This window comes from Chlorocebus sabaeus, chromosome 16, assembly GCF_047675955.1.
Source record: "Chlorocebus sabaeus isolate Y175 chromosome 16, mChlSab1.0.hap1, whole genome shotgun sequence".
Lineage (NCBI taxonomy): Eukaryota > Metazoa > Chordata > Mammalia > Primates > Cercopithecidae > Chlorocebus > Chlorocebus sabaeus.
In genome coordinates this window covers 20,053,488-20,075,568 of record NC_132919.1, presented here as the reverse complement: position 1 = coordinate 20,075,568, position 22,081 = coordinate 20,053,488, and the positions used below count along the sequence as shown (strand labels likewise).

General features: G+C 41.2%; 1 long non-coding RNA gene across 1 annotated transcript; it reads right to left on the bottom strand.

Moving 5' to 3' along the window:
- Positions 1-5,970: 5,970 nt before the first annotated feature.
- LOC103242527 (uncharacterized) lies at positions 5,971-19,478 on the bottom strand. Its single transcript, XR_012088765.1, has 2 exons — positions 17,369-19,478; positions 5,971-8,767 (listed from the first exon to the last, which is right to left on the bottom strand). It is a non-coding gene; the product is annotated as an uncharacterized lncRNA (long non-coding RNA).
- Between the last annotated feature and the right edge of the window lie 2,603 nt (positions 19,479-22,081).

Sequence of the window (22,081 nt, the reverse complement as noted above, 5' to 3'; positions counted from 1 at the left end):
GGGCAAATGAGTAGCCCCACTCGCTGGGGCAGGCTCCGTCCCCTCAGGGAGACGCAGACGCTCCCTGCACCTGCCCGCAAGCCTGGAAAGGGAGCTCCTCGTGTCAGCCTGGAGTCGTCACAACAGAACCCCGGGCCGGTCAACTCTCTTGATCAACATCTCAAGCGGGGGCCGGGCGCGGTGGCTCAAGCCTGTAATCCCAGCACTTTGGGAGGCCGAGACGGGCGAATCACGAGGTCAGGAGATCGAGACCATCCTGGCTAACACGGTGAAACCCTGTCTCTACTAAAAAATATAAAAAACTAGCCGGGCGCGGTGGCAGGCGCCTGTAGTCCCAGCTACTCGGGAGGCTGAGGCTGGAGAATGGCGTAAACCTGGGAGGCGGAGCTTGCAGTGAGCTGAGATCTGGCCACTGCACTCCAGACTGGGTGACAGAGCGAGACTCCATCTCAAAAAAAAACAAAAACAAAAACATCTCAAGCCATTTTCAGTCCAGCTTGGGAGCCTGCCCTGCTCTCCCCGCGAAGCCCCATGTGTGAGCAGCAGGTGGATTTTATTAAATGTTCATAATACGTGTGAATCCCTCGTACATATTTGGAAATAACTGAAAAAACATATTGATTCAACCCATCCATGAACATGGGATGTGTCTCCCTTTGTTGGTGTCATCTGTGATTTCTTTCAGCAGTGTTTGTAGTTTTCCTCGTAGAGGTCTTTCACAGCCCTCTTGCTGTGTGTGTGGAAGGTCTTTCTGTGCCCTCTTGGTAAGCGTGTGGAAGTGTCTCTACCTTCAAAGCAGATCCGGGGTGGGGTCCCCCCTGCTTCTGGATGTAGAGTGACCCCTACACTCCCGCAGGCTGGGAGTCCCAGAGGAAGGGATTTAGCTCAGCCTCCAGCACAGAGCCACTCACAGCCTTCCCCGCCCCTAGCAGCACCTGTGAAGGCTGTTGCCTCTGCCTGGAACCCCCTGTTCCCACCATGTAGTTTCAACACGGTTGCTTTTATTTATTTATTTATCTTTTTGAGACAGAGTTTCGTTCATTAGCCAGGCTGGAATACAGTGGCCCGATCTCGGCTCACTGCAACCTCCGCCTCCTCCTGGGTTCAAGTGATTCTCTTGCCTCAGCCTCCCGAGTAGCTGGGATTACAAGTACCTACCACCACGCCTGGCTAATTTTGGTATTTTTAGTAGAGATGGGGTTTCGCCATGTTGGCTAGGCTGGTCTCGAACTCCTGACCTCAGGTGATCCACCTGGCTCGACCTCCCAAAGTGCTGGGATTACAGGTGTGAGCCACCACGCCCGGTCCATGGTTGCTTTTTGAATGAGCAGTTCCAGCACACAGAGCTCATGATCCCCTCAAAATGTATTCTCCCAAATCATCCTCACAGCAACTCCATGAGGTGAACAACCTCAGACTCACAGAACCGACAGGCAGTAGCTTGCTCCAGGCCACATATCTAGTAAGGGACATAACTTGGGGTCTGGCTCCACACTCCACACCCCTGCCACAGCCTGCCCTGTCCTCCTCGGGGAAGCCTTCCCCTTCCCATCTCACCTGCAGCTGGGTTACGTGGCCTCCGTGCACTGAGAGGAATGTGTCGTCTGCATGGCTTGTCCACGGCCTGGCCTTCCACAAGATGGTGAACCCCACCGGTCTGGGACAGGACCTGCCTTGCTCTCTTCCCTCCCCACGCACAACAAGCCCACTACAGTTCCAGGTCTCACTAAGGAGTGGCGGTTCTCAGTGGGATGTGAGAGAAACCTGGAGTCGGGGTGAGGTGGGGCCTGGCAGGGCTGGAGAGAAAGGACAGTAGAATTCAGGGAGCCCACGAAGCGGGCAGAGAAGGTCAGCCCTTCCACCGTGTGCAGCTACACAACTTGGTGTGTACGTGGTGTTCTCTGCTCCCTGTCCTCAAATAGGTCCACCTCTGGGTCCCTCCCCTGGCCATGTGGCTCTGTACTTCCTGTTTGCAATCCACAGCAAGCTCCCCTCCTGCCCCACCAGCCCATGCAGGCATCAGAGGTCAGAACAGAACAGACCTTAGCCCTGGGCCCCTGGAGAAACACGGGGCAGGGCAGTGCACAGCGACAGTCACACAGCCACCAAAAGCCACGCCATGGCACAAGTGCGGCAGCCGATGCGGGGTGAGGCGTGGTAATGCCGACCCCACTGGCACCAACACGTCCTCACACAGCCCCCTTGCTCACAGCCTGGGGCTCCATTACCTGGAACCAAGATGAAAGTCTGAGGTTCTGCCCAGTGCCCTTGGGCACTTAGCTTAGCTGATGGTCACGCACAGGAAGTGGCTAACCTTGTCCCGGGGCGATAGCTCACACCCAAGGAACAACAGCTCTGTGGACGCCACTGGGTCATTCTGCGGTTGCAGAGGAGACAGACTCTGGAATCCATAGACTGTGCTCAAATCTCAACTCAGCTGTGCATTCTCTGTGTGACTGTCAGTGAGTCGCTCCAAATTTGAGACTCAAGTGTCTTGATCTGTGAGGTGGGTAGGGATGACCCAAAGTGGAATCCATTGCATTGGAGGTGGGCAGGTGGCCAGACACCAGGGCGGCAGGCATGGCCACTTGCATCTGTGGCTGGGCTCTTCAGACCCGCTGTATCCACACTCCCTCCAGGTGAATCTGCGCTTCCCCTCAGGAGAGGCTGTGCTACAGTAAAATCCAGGTAGTCAGCATAATACCTGATCGGTAGTTTTTCAGCCCTTGGGCCCTCCCTGCCTCCACCCCAGTAGGCCCCAGTGTCTGTTGTTCCTGTCTTTTTTTTTTTTTTTTTTTTTTTTTTTTGAGACTGAGTCTCACTCTGTCCCCCAAGCTGGAGTGCAGAGGCACGATCTCAGTTCACTGCAAGCTCCGCCTCCTGGGTTCACGCCATTCTCCTGCCTCAGCCTCCCGAGTAGCTGGGACTACAGGCGCCCGCCACTGCGCCGGGCTAGTTTTTTTTATTTTTTTAGTAGAGACGGGGTTTCACCGGGTTAGCCAGGATGGTCTCGATCTCCTGACCTTGTGATCCACCCGTCTCGGCCTCCCAAAGTGCTGGGATTACAGGCTTGAGCCACCGCGCCCGGCCATCCACAATTAATTTATAAATTTTAATGTGGATGGGCAGTTTTCAGTTAGGACCGTCACCATGACTGCTTCTATTAACATTCTAGCACATGTCTTTTGGTAAAAATTGGTACTACTTTCTGTTGGGTACATGGCTTGGAGTGGATTTACTAATTCTGAATACTTTTTCAATCTTGATAGATACCACCAAACAGAATTCCTAAGAATTTTTGCCAACTTAAACTCGCATCAGTTTATTAAAAAAAAAAAAAAGTTAGTTTTTTTTGGGTCTATTTTCATTATAATCACTAGAGCATATATTTACTGACACCAAGTTTAAGTTAATTTTCCTTGTAAGTTGAGCCACTTTTTGTGTGTTACTGTTCGTGTGTGTGTGTGTATATATATATATATATATATAAAATTTTGTAAAATATATATTCAAGCCTTTGGCTAATTTTTTTGGATCTCTTGACTTACCCTTTTCAATTTATAGTAGTTCGTTCTACCTATTGTGTTCTTTGGAACATTCTTTTTGTGTATTCTAGATATGAGTCTTAAATGGTGTATCTACGTAGTGAATATCTTTTACTTTCTGTTGTGTCCCGCTGCTCTCCTGAATGAAATGCTCAATTGTAACATAATGCAGTTTTCTTTTTTCCCCCTGTGGATCAAGCTTTTTGTGTTCTGTTTTAAAAATGTGTGCCGCCTCTAAAGAGTGTGATGCGATCTCCTGTGTTTTTCTCTATAACATTTATTGTTTTTCTGTTCACATTTAGATCTATGCAAGTGGGATAAATTTTTAATTGCGGTGTAAGGTAAGGGCAATGACACTGTTTTTCCAAACTGTTAGGCAATGATTTCAGCAAAATTTTTTTAAAATTAAGCTTTTTCTGTAAATGTCAGTGCCACATGTCATAAATCAGGTTATCTCTGTTTTTGAATCTTTTTTTGGACTCCATTTTAACATTGATGGTTTTTTACCCTGTGCTTATTGCCCGACTTACTGTAAATTAATAACATGTTCCATATCTGATAGTTTAGGTCTTCCAGGTCTATTCTTTGCATTTCTTTTTCTTAATTGTTGATACATAGAAATACAATTGAATTTTGCATGTATGTGTATTTTTATACAAATGATTTTGTATGCTGTATCCAGAGACCTTTCTAAATGGATTATATGTGAGCTTTTACTTACCATGGTGGTTGAAATCTTATCAAATGTTCTATTAATATTTTTTTATTTAAATTTACATTTCAGTGCTACTTAGCTCCCATCTTGTGAGTGGGCATGTTGGAGGGCCTTGGGGTAGCTAAGAACCTCGTAAACAATGGTGATTAGCAGGGGTGGGATGAAATTTTGGCTCTCATGTTATCCAGTGGAATCAAGGGGAAGTGTTGAAGGTGGCCTAAGACTCTGTTGATAGTAGCTCTACAGAGTCTGTACATCTATTTATCCAGAAGGACAACGCAGACACAGCATCGCAGAGGTTAACGGGATGAAAGGTGCCTCGCAGACACCTAGCAAGCCCAGTTCTTGCTGAGCCCTGACCGAGTCCTTGATTTTGTCTGCTCCACTTCCCTAAATGCTTGCCTCTGATGAAGTAGTAGAAATCAGCATCAGTGTATTCCAAGTTGGTGTTGGCCCATTTCCTTTACCAATTAACAAACACACAGAAACTCACATGAGTCGAAGCCAACGTCTCTCATTTACTACTTCTGTTTATTTCTTGGTCTGGTCACAAATCCATTAACATAAAAATATATGATTTATTTATTCATTTGTTTATTATATTTCACACCTCCTCATAAAATAAATCACATTTCAAAAAGGAAATATGGCCAGGTGCGGTGACTCATGCCTGTAATCCCAGAACTTTGGGAGGCCAAGGAAGGTGGATCAGTTGAGGTCAGGTGTTTGAGACCAGCGTGGCCAACATGGTGAAACTCCGTGTCTACTAAAAAAAAAAAACGAAAAACATATTAGCTGGGCATGGTGGCATACCCCCAGCTACTCAGGGGGCTGAGTCAGGAGAATTGCTTGAATCCAGGAGACAGAGGTTGCAATGAGCCGAGATCACTCCACTTTACTCCAGTCTGGGCGACAGAGTGAGACCCTGCCTCAAAAAAAAGGAAATGTGTTTCACGTTTCATAGCAAAAATGAGATTTTTAATTGTGTAAAAAATATTGTTAATTGACATATGACTTACATGAAAATAATTATTTTTCACTCCTTGGAAAAACCTATATGTTCCTGAGGATTTCATAATGAATAGATTATAAATCCCTCGTTAATGTCAATTATGCATTTACTTTTAAGAAAGGGCTCCATATTCTGTCTCTCCCAGGTTCAAAACCTGAAGGGGTATGGTGAGCTTGTAGAGTAGAAGACCAGGTAATTTTTATCAGGGCCCTAAATTAGAGGAGATTTGAGACTGTGTTTTCTCTATACAGACCGTGGAGAATACAGATCTTTTAGAGAAACCCGTATCTAGCAAGGGCTGGAACCATAGAAGTCCAAAAGCCAGGCCAATGGAGGGTCTTGAAGCCTGGTGGAGACACAGCCAAGAATTCTTGAGACACCTAGAGAGCACGTCAGTGCTGGGAAGGGTGGTAAATTCTCAGTGTCCTACATCTAGACAAGGCAACTGCATAGAGGACATATGCTATGGTTTGAATGTGTCTCCCAGAGGTCATGTGTTAAATACTTAATTCCTAATGGAACAGTGTTGAGAGATGGAGCCAAGTAAGATGTGATTAGGTCATGCAGGCTCTGCCCTCATGAATGGATGAATGTTGCTATAGCAGGAATAGGTCAGTTATCTTGAGAGTGAGTTTGTTATAAAACTGAGTTCTTCCCCCTCGCTTTCTGGCACTGTCCTGCCCTTTTGCCTTCTGCCGTGGAATGACACAGCAGGAGGGTTCTCACAAGATGCCAGCACCTTAATGGTGGACTCCCCAGCCTCCAGAACTGTAAGAAATAAAACTTTGGACTGGGCGCAGTGCCTCAAGCCTGTAATCCCAGCACTTTGGGAGGCCAAGGTGGGCAGATCACAAGGTCAGGAGATCAAGACCATCCTGGCTACAACGGTGAAATCCCGTCTCTACTAAAAATACAAAAAAATTAGCCGGGCGTGGTAACGGGGGCCTGTAGTCCCAGCTACTTAGGAGGCTGAAGCGGGAGAATGGCATGAACCCAGGAGGCTGAGCTTGCAGTGAGCCGAGATTGCGCCACTGCACTCCAGCCTCGGCGACAGAGCAAGACTCCGTCTCTAAATAAAGAAATAAAGAAATAAAGAAAACTTAGCTCTTTGTAAATTACACAGTCTCAAGTATTCTATTAGAGCAACATAAAATGAAAGAACTCAACATAAATACTGATTGGAAGCTGTGGCAGAGCAGCTAACATCATAATTGGATTCTAGCACAAGCAGTTAGGGTTCACAGTGAGCACCAGGACAGAGGACCATTAGAAACCTTCCAAATTAAAACCTGGGCGATGTGAAAGTTCTTCTTGTACTTGAACTTCAATTTCTGTGAAGGACAGATAAAGAAAGTCAGAGAGAGTAAAAGCCATGCAGTTTACTATTTGCCCAAACAGACTAAATCGAGAACCATATATACATAAGTAACCTCAAATTAGCAAGGTCATTGGGGACTGATAGCTATGCTAATTTATAGAGAATAACTGAAATAACTGAAAAATTCAATAGAAAAATTTTAGAGCAGTTTGAGGTTTACAGAGAGAAATTGCACAGAAAGTACAGTTTCCATATGCCTTCCCACCTCCCAACACACTTTCTGCTCCTATTAGCATCTGGCGTTAGTGTGGTATATTTGCTACCATTAATGAACCAATATGGACTTTTACCTAAAGTCCTGTCTCTACAAGTAAAGTCCAGAGTTTACAACATTCTGTTTGGGGCCGATAGGTTTTGATAAAACTGTAATGTCACATATCCATTATTAACCATAAAAAATAGTTTCACTGCCCGAAAAGTGTGCTGTACTCCATTTATTTAATTCCTCACCCATTTCCCTGAACCCCCTAAAAGCCTCTGATACTTTTATTATCTCTATAGTTTTGGTTTTTCCAGAATGTCATATAGTTGGAATCATACAGTAGGTAGCTTTTTCAGACTGGCCTCTTTCACTTAGCAATATGCAGTTAAGTTTAGAGCATTACAAAACTCTTTTAAATATAAAGATTCTACAATATTAGCTTTTTAGAGTATTTGAATGATGTCATTATCAGAGGAAAGTAGAGGCTGAGAATAGGGTAGATCATTAAATTTACATGTGTAATGTGTTTATTATATATATTAAGGATATACATGTTATATATTTGTATATTTTATATATATATAGTTCTAATATATACCTTTAGAAAAAATGGTTATTTTTAGGTCAGATAGAAGAACTGTTACTGAACATATTAATTACAGAGCTAAACACACTGAAGCCAGAAGATTACATGACTCCTCCAAATTCACACAGTAAGTACATGCAGAGATGGAAATGGCAGGAGACCAAGATTCTTGTCACTTACCCAATCACCTTTCCAAGAATTCTCGTGTTTGAACCGTCCTCATCACCATCTGTGCTATTTCAGCAGGTTCTGGTTGGAGAAAACGTTACAAAGGCCACAACCCTCATCCATATACTCAATTCATTAGGCCGTACTAATTTCACACACACTTAAAGATTAAAAATACGTCTGTTTGTTGAAGTCAAAGTCATCAGAAATGACAATCTGGGTCAGGTGTGATTCAGTTCTGGTTGCTGATGGAGTCTTTCGAGCAGTATGAGTGGTGGGAGACAAGACCTGAAATACCAAAGGCCCCTGTACCCTGCGGTCATGACTGGCAGGAGGCAGCCCTGTGATCCACATTCCAATTTAAAGTATGTTTCCTTCCCTCCTGCCAACTGTTCTAATTGCGAATGCTTCCTACGCTCTACCCATCGCCCTTTATTTTACTACAGTATCCCCCTTTCTCTGCAATTGTGTTTGCTATTGTTTCAGTTACCCATGGTACACTACGATAGGATACTTTGAGATAGATCACATTCAAATAACTTTCATTAGGTTGTATTGTTATAATTGTTCTATTGTATTATGAGTTACTGTTTTTAGTCTCTTACTGTGCCTAATGTATAAACTCACTTTATGATAGGTATGGATGTACAGGAAAAATCATAGGATACATAGGATTTGTTATTATCTGTGGTTTCAGGCATCCTCTGGGGGTCTTGGGATGTATCCTCCATGGATATGGGAAAACTACTGTGTATACAAAGTCAGTGAAATGACAAATAAGAAAAGCAGACATCATTTTACATATGCTGAAGAAGGCTAGTCACAGGCTCAACCCATCCTTCATTGCTCAGGTCCTTCACTCACAGGGTTTGAGTCTACAGGTGATGCCAATGTTTTTATTATTTTAGGTCTTTCTTCACTGTGTAGCCAAACGTTGGCACTTTCTATGCCTCCTTTTTTTTTCTGTCCACTTCTAAAGCCAATCACCAATTCCAGGTTTCTGCAAGTCTGGCCATCCTTTTTCTCCAATGCGTGTGGTCTGTTTCCTTTTGGCCACGTACTGCCTCTTCCATCTGGAATACTTCACTCCCCTCCATTTCATTTATTCAACTTCGTTGTATTTATTGTGTTCCTAATCTGAATGCATGTCTGTTGCTTTTGCTGAAATTATGGAGAAGAGACAAATTAGTAAAAATGTTTTATTCCAAATGTATTTGGTGGAAGAGATACAATAAGAAATGTACCAAAAAAGCCATAAAAAGAGACAAAGAGAAAAAGTAAAATAAGTTGTATAATTTATTCGAAGGCAATAAGTGCTTTGGAGGGAAACAAATCACAGAGGAGACAGAAGCTCCTGCTGGGTTGGGGAACCTGGTACAATTTTAAGTAGGATATGGAAGGAAGACTTCACTGCGAAGTTAACATTTGAGAGAAGATATAAATGATATGAGGAGTGAGTTGTGGAAATATCTGCAAGAGCCTGTTACAGTGAACGAGGACAGGGCACAAAACTCCTATAGCTGAAAAGCGCTGAGAAGGAAACTTCAAGGAGGCCAGCATCACTTCAGCGGAGAAAGAAAAGTGGAAAAGCAACAGGAGAAATAGTTGGAAAGGTACTGAGGACTGAATCATAATGGACTTTGCAGGCCAGTTTAAGGATTACAGTTTTTAGCTGGAGTATGATTAAGAGCTGTTGGAAGGTTGTGAGCAGAGGAGTAATATGATTTGACGTGTATCTTTAAAGGAACATTCTGGCTGCTGGACTGAGTGCAAGCGTTAATGGGAGGCAAAAGCAAACACAGTAAGGTCATTTGGAGGTAACTACTATAATCCAGTCAAAGATTGTGCTAGCTCCAACCAGGTAAGTATCAGGGATGGGAGATAAGTTTAGATTCAAATTAATAATCAAAATTATAATTAAAACCAAATTAATAGTGCAGGTATACATGCACAGTTGAAATATAGAAAGCAAAATAGAATTGAACCTGATCCAATTAGTGTATTTATTTGAAATAACTTACCTTCACTTATGATGACCATATTAAATGTCTCCAGTACAAGAATACGGAGAAAAAGCTAGGCCAATAACTACATCAGATGAGAACACGTCGATTTAATTGGCAATTCGGGTTAACTATGTAACGTGAAGATGGTCGTTATGTGCTTTCACCGAATCGTCGGGTTGTTTGAACAAGGTAACACGTCTCTTTGTCAAGTCTATGTATTGCTGCTTAGAGGCATTGAGGTTTCTGGGATAAGTTATGGAGTCTAAGTGAAAGTGAAGTTTATTGCATAAGCAATTGCAAGGTGGAAAAAAAGTTTCTAAAAGTTAAGGTGAAAGGAAAATGGTGCCATTGTGGATCAATGAGGTGGCAGCTCACAGCCCTTCCTTCTCGCATCCATCTGCATTCTGGTCACCACCGTTCCTTTCATGTTTATTCAATTGTGTGTGTGTGTAGTTTTCATCTTGACAACAAATAGCACGCTCGTACTACAAAGATGAGTCGTGGAGGTAATAGTCAACAAAAAATGAAGGTAGAATTTTAAGAAAAGGAAGGCAAATATTAGTGCAACCCAGTCATGTCTGGCAAAAATAAACGCTTGATATAAAGTGACCTTTAAGGGCATATGTCAGGGTTCTCTGGAGAACTGAGTGAGGCAGATGATATAGATTGGATATAGGTATAGACGCACACAATCATGCGAGCCACTCCCTTAAAAGTCCAAAAGACGGCAGGGTAGGCCGGGAGGCCGAAGACCCTGGAAAGAGTTGCTGTTTGCGTCCAAAGCAGTCTGCTGGCCCAATCCCTTCCTGCTTGGGAGAAGTCAGTCTTCATTCTGTCAAAACTTTCAGCGGATTGGATGAGGCATGCCCACAGAATGGAGGCCACCTGCTTTACACAGAGTCTTCCAATGTAAATGTTAATTTCATCCAAAAAACACATTCACAGAAAAATCTAGAATAATGTTTGACCAAGTATCTGGGCACTGGACCCACCCAAGTGAATACATTAAAATTAACTCCCACAGGCATAAGGCTTGTGAAATCTTCATGTGCAGCTAGGAAAGAAAATCCTGTGCTTTACATACGGCATGTTCTTTGTGGCGAAGGGAAAGAGGAACCATTATTCGTGGGTGGGAAAGTCATGCATTTCATCTACTAATCTGCTCTAACTACATTAACATTATTTCTTTTTATTAAATGTCTTGGGGAAAAAAAGATCTTTTGTATTTATACTCAAGCTTCAAATACAATATCATTATCCAGAAAATACTAAATGTATGTAAAACTTATATAAAATTTAAAGAATAATTGTGACACTAAAGTCATCCAGAGGGACATACAAAGGTATTTTCGAAGCCTAAGAAACAAGAATCAGAAAATAGAATACATGAAGAATTAAAAGAAAAATAAGAAAAGGAGCTGAGAAGAATTTTAAAAATAGGACATTTATAGCAATGAGTTATCTTAATGACGCATGACAGAAATTATCAACTAATTATAAAGATGTCACAGAGAGTAAAATATAAATGAAAAAGAAGCAATTACATGTATACCAGTAAATAACAGAGGAAGCTTGCCAGATAGGAATGCCAAATGCATAGGCAATGAAATAAAAATGTGGTCTTGTAGAAATGAATATAATCTAGAAATTAAAAAGGTAAAAAGTAAAATGCTAAATATTATAGAAGAAGGTGAAACATTTGAGAAAGATAATAAATAAGCATTTACTAATTAAAAGACAAATGAATAGTGTATCATGTTTTGGTCAAGTTTTCATAATTTATTTTGAATGAAATATTATGAGCTTCTCCTAGAAGGGACCAGAGTTACGTTTTGACTGTTTGCATAGTGTGGATGACATCAGGAATGTAGCAGAGTATTGGGAAAAAAACATGTTTACTTGAGTTGAAAAAATGAACCACAAATATTTCAGGGAAGTGGCATGGAAAGTGAATGAATGGTCTACATAAAGCCAGAGCCATTTCAATGAAGAAACAAAACTGTCTTGCTACCAACTGGGTTAGATATAAAAATCACAAGTAGAGAAGTTTAACATGGCAATATTAAAGCCTACTGTGAACATTGTGGGGTGATTGGCACATAGTGAGTTATTGAAAAAATTTTATTTATAGCCATTCACAAAGGAGTCAAAGCAAAATATCATTTATGTATCTTCAGTGGCCTTCACTATAAAACATTGAAATAAAAACAGTAACACTAAATTATCTTATTTGATGAGATATTTATATGAAATATTTATAACAGGATAATAGTAGAAAAATGGAATTGATATTCTTGTAAAACTCAAACACTGAAGAAGATAATCTGGTGAATAAAATAAATAATAACCATGGCTAATAGTAGCCATGGTTACTATATTTTCAAAAAGAAAATAACAAATGTTGTCTAGACTGTGGAGAAATTGAAACCCTGTACACTGTTGGAAGAGATTTAAGGTGTGCAGATGTTATGCAAAACAGTATGTCAGTTCCTCAACACTTAAAAGCAGAATTACTGTATAATCTAGCAATTCCACTTCTGGATACATACCGAGTAAACCTGAAAATAGGGTCTAAAAGAGATAGTTCTACACTCATGTTCAAAGCAGCATTGTTCACAATAGCCAGACAGTAGAAGCAACCTAAGTGTCCATCAATGAATGATCGTATAAGCAAACTGTGATGCACGTTTTGGCACACCGTAAAATATTATTCATCCCCAAAATGGAAGGAATTCTCATGTATGCTACAGCATGGATGAACCCTGACTACATTATGCTAAATGAAATAAGCCATTTACAAAGGGCAAACACTGTATAATTTTATTTATATGTAGTATCTCGAGTGGGCAAACTCCTAGAAACAGAAAGTGGAATCATACTAGAGGGTTCCTAGCGGGTGGAGCAGGGGGAGTTGGGAGTTGTTTAATGGGTACACAGTTTCATTTTTGCAAGAAATGAAAAGTTGTGGAGATTGGATTTACAACAACATGAATATACTAAAATACTGAACGGTATACTTAAAAATGGCTAAGAGGGTAAAAATGGTATGTTCATTTGTGGTAAAATTAAATCAATTTAACAATAAAATAGAAACAAATGAATCAGTAAATCTGTCTACATATTAATTCATTGTGGAGCTCCTGAAATATAAATTATTTGTTATTCTTATGAGACCCGAAACCAGGTAAAATGGCTCATATATACATATAAGTGTTGTATATACATATCACTAAGTTTTGTATATACAGATAATTGTAAGTTTTGCACTAACGTCACAACAGTCAATGTGTGAGTCAGGCTTAGAGTCTGTGTGTGATTCTGGATCTTCTACGCCACATATCAGTGCTTTTGTCGTGGACCTTTTCTTTCGTGGTTTCGTCACTGTGGTGGTTGGGTCTGTGTATGGATTTTTTTTTTGAAAAAGTGAAAATAACTCTTTTTATTAAGGTAATGTTTATTCGTGGTTAATATATTTGATAATGTCAAAGAACTGGAAAACTTCTCTTTTTAAAACTCAGAAAAAAATCCATTTCCATGTACAAGTATTTCCTATTCACTCCGTGACAGCAACGTAGTGAAACTTGAATCAGAGGACGATGGTTTTGCCTAGCACACATCTTCTGAAAACTATTTAAACTAAGCATAAATGTTTTGATTGGCAACGCTTTGTCATTTGGATCGTATCTCTGATATAGTAGACATTTTTAATACCTTCCTCAAACTCATTGCGCATGTACTTGAAAATTTGCTTTTTTTTTTCTGTTTAAGCCTCTGTACTCTTCCTATGGTGATGTAACATAATTCCGTGCTGGATCACAGAGTGTGGGGGCGCTCAGTCCTATAAATGCCGTCATAATCAATCCCTGTGCTTAGAGATGGGAACCTGAACTCATCCGGACCAGGAGGTGCATGAAGATTATGGGAAAGAAGATGCTGCTGATGTTTTGGTTTTTCTTCCCTGCGTCTTTGAAACGATTTACTGTTCACTTTTGCACACCGCATTTTGAGGACAGGACAGGTGCAGCCTGGGGCCTGCTCCCTGCTGCAGCATTTCCAGCCCCCAGAGTGGCCCAAGGGGAGAACATGGGCACGTCTTTCCATTGTTGATGTTTTGAGAGAGCTTCAGGAACGGATGTTTTTTCCTTTTCATGGTGTGTAGACTAGAAAGCAAATACCTAATGCCCTTTGGGAAGCACTTTGATAACTTTGCAAGGGAAATGATCTGAAAACAAGAAAACATGTGTGACTTACTAGAACCAAACCAGGTATTAATGATTTTATTAACACACTGAAATACGCTAGTCCTGATACCTATACTTTGACGTTTGTTAGTAAGTCATATCCGTCTATTGGTTGGCAGATTTAAGCTGGATTTTCTTTTACTTACGACTTAAATTAGTGCAATTATTATATTGATAAATCCTGACCTATGTGATGTGTGTAGAACATCTTCAAAATTAAGGAAGCCCATTCTTGTGACGGGGACAAGGTCAAAGTGACCCAACCTATAACCAAAAGAAATTGATCTTCCTGAACTCCAGTGTGCAGAGTCCATCAGAAATGTGTTAGCAAAGTATTCTTCAATATCTAATGCAAAATACCTTAGTACAAATACTTTTTTTTTTTTTTTTTTGAGACGGAGTCTCGCTCTGTCGCCCAGGCTGGAGTGCAGTGGCCGGATCCCAGCTCACTGCAAGCTCCGCCTCCCGGGTTTACGCCATTCTCCTGCCTCAGCTTCCCGAGTAGCTGGGACTACAGGCGCCCGCCACCTCACCCGGCTAGTTTTTTGTATGTTTTTTTTAGTAGAGACGGGGTTTCACTGTGTTAGCCAGGATGGTCTCGATCTCCTGACCTTGTGATCCGCCCGTCACGGCCTCCCAAAGTGCTGGGATTACAGACTGGAGCCACCGCGCCTGGCCACAAATACATTTTTATACAGATGTTATTCAAGCTTTATTTATATTTCTATAAAGATTACTTTTCAAACCAAAAAGTTATATAATTGTTGACACTGAATAAAATATTTTAAATTCTTAACAGTTCTGAATATCTAATATTTTTAAATGTCAAACTCTAAACAATAATAGCACTAGCACTAGCATAAAAGTATCAAAATTTAAGGATGAGTTTATTATTAAAATATTAAGTAAAAGTCCTATATTTTATGAGAACTGGTATTTTCTCTTTCACATATAATGTGGTTACATAATTTATTATTCTTCTAATAGCTCAAAAAGCAAACTGATAATCACATTTTCAGGGACCTAAGTCATTTTCATTTGTGTGATTCAAAGGCCTAGGAATATAGTTATCAGATTCAGTTTCCAGATATAAATAAAGATATACATAAAGATAAAAAGACACACAAGGCTTGAGACTATAAGGAAAAATCAAGAGAAATAATTAACGACAGAAATATTCTCAAAAAGTGTTCACATTTTAGATCTTGAGGCTTATATGATTAAGCAAATATGATTTTGTTCTAAGAAATAAAAGCCACATGGACACAGGGAGGGGAACATCACACACCGGGCTTGTCAGGGTGGTAGAGGGCAAGGAGAGGGAGAGCTTTAGGACAAATACCTAATGCACGCAGGGTTTAAAACCTAGATGATGAGTTGACAGGTGCAGCAAACCACTACGGCACATGTATACCTGTGTAACAAACCTGCACGTTCAGCACAGGCATCCCAGGCCTTAAATTTAAAAAAAGAAAAAAGAAATAAAAGCCAAGATAGTAAAATTTGATCAGGAAACTGGTTACCTAAAAAAATAGAAGAAAGTCACATAAAAGCTTGAAAATGAATAGAGTATAATTTTTACAATTGAAAACTTTAAAACTGAAATTGTTCCTTTTTCAATCATTGAACGGGAATGATTTCAGATCTTATTTCAATGAAGGAAAAAATTAACAGACCTGAAGAAAGGTCATAAGAAAATATACAGAAAGCAGCCTAAAAATGAAAACACAGAAGAGAAGATAGAAACTTTGGGAATACATTGAGATAGCCTAACATGCATTTAATTGATGTCACTGGGAGAGTTGAGAAAGTGACACAAAAGTAACATTTGAAGAAAAATAGTTCAGAAGTGCTTGATTTTTCAGAATCAATAAAATATCAACCCAAAGATTTGATAAGACCAATGCATCTCAAGCAGGATAAATAAAATATCTACTTTGAAAAATCATAATCTCACTAGAAAAAACCAAGATACTATGCAGCAGCAGCCTGGCCTAGGAAACCAAAGCCATGGCCCTTCCTTTGCAAGTTGGGAAGGGAGAGTCCTGATGTCCTCCCTGGGCCTCTGGGGAGGGTGCAGCCCTGATGACCACTGAGTCACCTTCATGGTCGTTCTCTTTTCTTGAATGATAACAGCATTCAAAAAAATGTTTGCAGCCTAACAGTTTTACTGTCCTGTCCTGTAGAATCCAAGAAGTTTGACAGTCTGCCTTTATGCCATCCCACTTTTTAATTCCTCTTTAGTTCAAACTAGCTCTATCTCTGTGGATATAATCCATCTCCATTCTTGGCTTTTCCTGAGATGGTTGATTAATCCATGAGTCACACCCATCGTCTCCCCATCAAATGGCTGTTCTGCCTCACCTTTTGTTTTCTGTTCAGAACATGTTTTCTTTTCTTTTCTTTTTTTCTTTTCCTTTCTTTTCTTTTTGTTTCCTTCCTCCCTCCCTCCCTCCCTCCCTCCCTCTCTCTCTCTCTCTCTTTCTTTCTTTTCTTTCTTTTTTGAGATGGAGTTTCACTCTTGTTGCCCAGGCTGGAGTGCAATGGCTCAGTCTCTGCTCACTGCAACCTCCGCCTCCCAGGTTCAAGCGATTATCCTGCCTCAGCCTCCCGAGTAGCTGGGGTTACAGGTATACGCCACCACGCCCAGCTAATTTTGTATTTTTAGTAGAGAGATGGGGTTTCTCCATGTTGGTCAGGCTGGTCTTGAACTCCCAACCTCAGGTGATCCACCCGCCTCGGCTTCCCAAAGTGCTGAGATGACAGGCATGAGCCACTGTGCCTGGCTGAACATGTGTCTTACGTTTTGCAATATAGACAGGCTGAGGATTTTCCAGATACTTAAGCTGTGATTCTGTTTTTTTGAGACAGAGTCTTGCTCCCTTACCCAGGCTGGAGTGTAGTGGTACCATCTTGGCTCACTGCAGCCTCCTCCTCCCAGGTTCAAGTGATTCTCCTGCCTCAGCCTCCCGAGTAGCTGGGACTACAGGTGCATAACACCACACCTAGCTATTTTTTGTATTTTTACAAAACTAGTAGAGATAGGGTTTCACTAAGCTGGTTTCGAACTCCTGACCTCAAGTGATCGGCCCTCCTTGGCCTCCCAAAATGCTGGCATTACAGGAGTGAAGCACCACACCACACCTGGCCTGTGATTCCTTTTTGTTTAAGTATTATTTTAATTTATCTCTTTTCTCTTGCATTTTACTATAAGTGGTAAAGAGAAACCATGCCACTCATTCATCACTTTGCTTAGAAATCTCCTCAGCAAAATATATAATTATATCACTTGCAAGTTCTACCTTTCACAAAACATTAGAGCATGATACATCCAAGTTCTTTGCCACTTTATAACAAGGATCACTTTTCCTCCCGTTTCTAATAAGCTGCATCTCATTTCCACATGAGACCTCACCAGAATGGTCTTCAGCTTTCATAATTTTACCAACATTCTATTCACGATGATATAGGCATTTTCAAAGCCAACAGATATATGCTTTTAAAAAATAGCTCACCTCTTTTCTTTCTGAAGCAGCACCGTAACTGAATTGGAGGGGGATACAATCCAGTCCGTAACAGTTGGTCACTATGGTTCCATGATTCCCAGACTCCTTAACAAAAACCCTTTTTTAAAGAAGTCTTTCTCTCTCAATCAACAATCACTAATCCAGTGCCCGCTGTGTATGAGACATTACATTAGGTCTTAGGAATGCAAAGAGACAACATCCCTACCCACAACAACTCCAAGTATAGTGAAATCACAGTCTACCCTGAAATAATGCAAATGAACGCTGTGGTATTCTATGTTCCTAATTAGGAGTGAACTTCAAATATTTAAAAGGCAATAAAGCTGTCAAAGTGAGTAACTTCAAACTAGAGGACATAACCAATCATCTATTGGTGAGCCAGCAAATATTGCATTGCATTTGCTTTAGTGCTCAATGAAGTTTTTCTAATACATTATATATTAGAGCAATTTTAGATTCATAGCAAAATTGGGCAGAAAGTACAGAGTCCCCATAGACCTTCTGCCCCGACATGGACCCAACACTTCCCACTATCAACATTTCACACCAGAGTGGTCCACACTGCTTACAGTCTATAAGCCTACAAGGACACGTAGTCACCAATCAAAGCCCACAGGTTACGTTAGGATTCACTCTTGGTGCTGTACATTGTATGTGTTTGGAGAAATGTAAAATAACATGTATTCACCATTATAGTATCTTAAAGAATAGGTCCATTGTCCTAAAAATCCTCTGTGTTCTGCCTATTCATCCCCTCAACCCCACCCCTAACTCCTGGCAACCACTGTACCGTCTCCATAACTTTGCCTTTTTTAGAATGTCACGTAGTTGAAATCATACACTCTGTAGCTCTTGAGATTGGCTTTTTTTCACTTACTAATATGCATTTAAGTCTCCTCCATATCTTTTCATGGCTTGATAGCTCATTCATGTTTAGCACTGGATAATATTCCATTGTCTGTAGGTAACCTAGTTTATTTCTCTGAGGACCTACCGAAGGACATCTTGGCCGTTTCCACGTTTTGACAGTTATGAATAAGGCTGCTCTAAATATCTAAGTTTTGGTGTGCATAAATTTTCAACTCGTTGGGGTAGATATCAAGGAGTTCGAATGCTGGATTTTATGATGATTAGTTTTGACCCACCAGCAATGAATGTGATTTTCTGTCATTCAACATCATAGCCAGAATTTGGTATTATCAGCATTGCCTGGAGGCCTGATGCTTTTGTGTACTTCTTATGGCACGACATGGGAATAACAAGAAATCAGCTTGGGGCAGCAGCCTCTAAAACTTTTCCCAACACCACTTGAGCCTGAAAAAAAAATTGCCCGTAGCTTTCATATCCAAACATGATTTATTATGTCAGGACACACAGCCTTATGTCCTTGAAAGGAAAGTTGATTACATTTACTTTCAAGGAGAAGGAAAGAGTTGGGAAAAGAGAGGCAGGTTATCAATGGTTGTCTTTCACATTTGATGATCTGTTTCAGGGAGAACTCTGTTCACCGAACGTCCATCTCACATGGTATTAGACGCAACTATGTCAAGAGCAGGATGTATAAAGAAGAGCTCTGTCAAACCCTGTCCAGCCTATATATTGCCAAGTAATAGTATTTGTTTAAACAATGTAGTATCTGTAACAAAGACTCTACTAGATGTGATACACGGGTAGCAGAAATAAACCAGGTCTGTTCCATGTAAACCAGGACGCAGTCTCGCTCTGTTGCCAGGCTGGAGGTCAGTGGCGCAGTCTCGGCTTACTGCAACCTCCGCCTCCCGGGTTCAACCAATTCTCCCACCTCAGCCTCCTGAGTAGCTGGGATTACAGGCGAGCGCCACCACGCCCGGCTAATTTCTGTATTTTTAGTAGAGACAGGGTTTCACCATGTTGGCCAGGTTGGTCTCAATTTGCTAACCTCGTGATCTGCCCGCCTCGGCCTCCCAAAGTGCTGGGAATACAGGCATGAGCCACCGCACCCGGCCAAACCAGGGCTTTTCTTTTCTTTTTTTTTTTTTTGAGACGGAGTCTCGCTCTGTCTGCCAGGCTGGAGTGCAGTGGCCGGATCTCAGCTCACTGCAGGCTCCGCCTCCCGGGTTCCCGCCATTCTCCTGCCTCAGCCTCCTGAGTAGCTGGGATTACAGGCATCCGCCACCACGCCCGGCTGATTTTTTGTATTTTTAGTAGAGACGGGGTTTCACCGTGTTAGCCAGGATGGTCTCGATCTGCTGACCTCGTGATCCTCCCATCTCGGTCTCCCAAAGTACTGGGATTACAGGAGTAAGCCACCGCGCCCGGCCAAACCAGGGCTTTTCTTTGGAAATTAGGACATACCATTCTCTAATTAATACACAGAGTGTATGGTGTGTATGCAGCTACAAGAGAAAGCTGGTTGGAAAAGTCCTCTAGAACAGGTGACATTTGAACACACGAATAGACAGTTACAGTCAGAGGGCAAAGAAAGCACAGCAGATCTAATCTAGGGATTAAAGTATGCCCAAGCAAAAGAAAGGTCATTTAAGACAAAAACGTTAAGGGGTTGAGTGATAGGCAGTGAGGCAAGCAGAGATGAGACTATACGCAGATCGGGCTGACCCTCTTGTTATAGTAAGAAACAAAAAATTGGGACAGGGCCACATCAATTTCTGGGGTATTCTCTGTGACTGCTTTCCTGACACAACTTGGTTAAGTAGTTAAGGCAGGCATCCTATAACCTGTAACACATAGAATATTTACTCTGCAACTCTTTAGAGAAAAAGTTGGCCAACCCATGGCATAGAGCGTAAGACAAACCTGCAAACCAGTGAGCACTTGTAATCAGAATAAAACGAAAGTGAAAACGGACACCTTGATGAAATGGCATACTGTACTTCTAAAATGTATTTTCCTAAATGATGAAACAGGACTTGAATACCTTAAGGAGGATAGCTTAATGGGGATGTATAGCAACAGAACTATGGTGTTTGTCAAACTAGATGATAAATACAGATAAAACATTCCAGCGTATGCATTTGGTGAGAATTCAGATACTTACCTGTGGAAATTTTAGTTACGATGCTTGTCGAGTGAATGAATGAAAACTATTTCATATGCTTCCTACCTGATAGTCAAGAAACAGGCAACACTGGGCATGGTGGTGCACACGTGTAATACCAGCTTAAGCCCAGAAGTTTGAGACAAGTCTGGGCAGCGTAGAAAGACCTCATCTTTTAAAGAAAAACCAAAAACTTAAAAGACATTAGTAAGATAAACAACGTATTGAGGGGATTTTAAAAGCATAGTATTTCCTACATGTTTTTCTTGCTATATTTCTATTTATTTAAAATGCATACATATGAAATAATAGGCAGTAGGTATCCTTTTAATACATACACTTTAAATCTTGCCACTATTAACATAAAAATACTTGTTAAATGGCCGGGCACGGTGACTCACGCCTGTAATGCCAGCACTCTGGGAGTCCAAGGCAGGTGGATCGCCTGAGGTCAGGAGTTTGAGACTAGCCTGACCAACATGGTGAAACCCTGTCTCTACTAAAAATACACAAATTAGCCGGATGTAGTGGCGCACGCCTGTAATCCCAGCTACTCAGGAGGCTGAGGTAGGAGAATCCCTTGAACCCAGGAGGCGGAGGTTGAAGTGAGTCGAGATCAGGTCATTGCACTCCAGCCTGGGAGACAGAGCAAGACTCCATCTCAAAAACAAAACAAAACAAAACTTGTGAAATAAAATTAAAATACATATTGAATCAATTTATTTTTGAATTTTAATTATTTCAGAATAAACATTTTTCATAGAGGATAATTAATGAGTACACTTGAAGCTATTGAAATTTAACATTGTGGCAGGGCACGGTGGCTCTAGCCTGGGTAGCAAGAGTGAAACTTTGTCCCAAAAAAGATATAAGAAAGTTAACATTGTTGTCTGGGCGAGGTGGCTGACGCCTGTAATCCCAGCACTTTGGGAGGCTGAGGAGGGCGGGTCTCGAGGTCAGGAGTTCGAGACCAGCCTGACCAACATGGTGAAACCCTGTCTCTACTAAAAATACGAAAATTAGCCAGGCGTGGTGGCATGTGCCTATAATCCCAGCTACTCCGGAGGCTGAGGCAGGAGAATTGCTTGAACCCGGGAGGTGGAGGTTGCAGTGAGCCAAGACGGTGCCACTGCACTCCAGTTCTGGGCCACAGAGCAAGACTCTGTCTCAGAAAAAAAAAAAAAAAAAAGAAATTTGACATTGTTTCGCTTAACTGTCTCAATCAGATAATGTAACATAGAAATTCTGTATAAATTACTTTATACTTCCAAACATTCTTCCTGTAATAATTTTAATCAATTTAGTAACAATATTTTTCCATTCAATTGAAAATAATGCAAAACAAAGGAGAACAGAAACCTGGCCAAGTTTCAATTGACGCAGATAGGCTTGTCTATTCAAAATGAAATATTTTTCTTCGTGCAGATTATGTTTCAATGCATCAATGCATCAGTATGTAAGATAGTCATTTTGCTTTCTGCCAATCCTATGCTTACTGTCAATTTCTCAGCTTCATTTATAACCACTCCAAAAAACAATTCACCTTTCAAATACATTATGGAGATAAGCCTGATTATTCTCATCGTACCAGAGATTCTAAAACTGCTCGGAACAAGTTTAAGGATCACCACTGGTGAAGACAATTATCTGTTTTTTGTTTTCCTAAG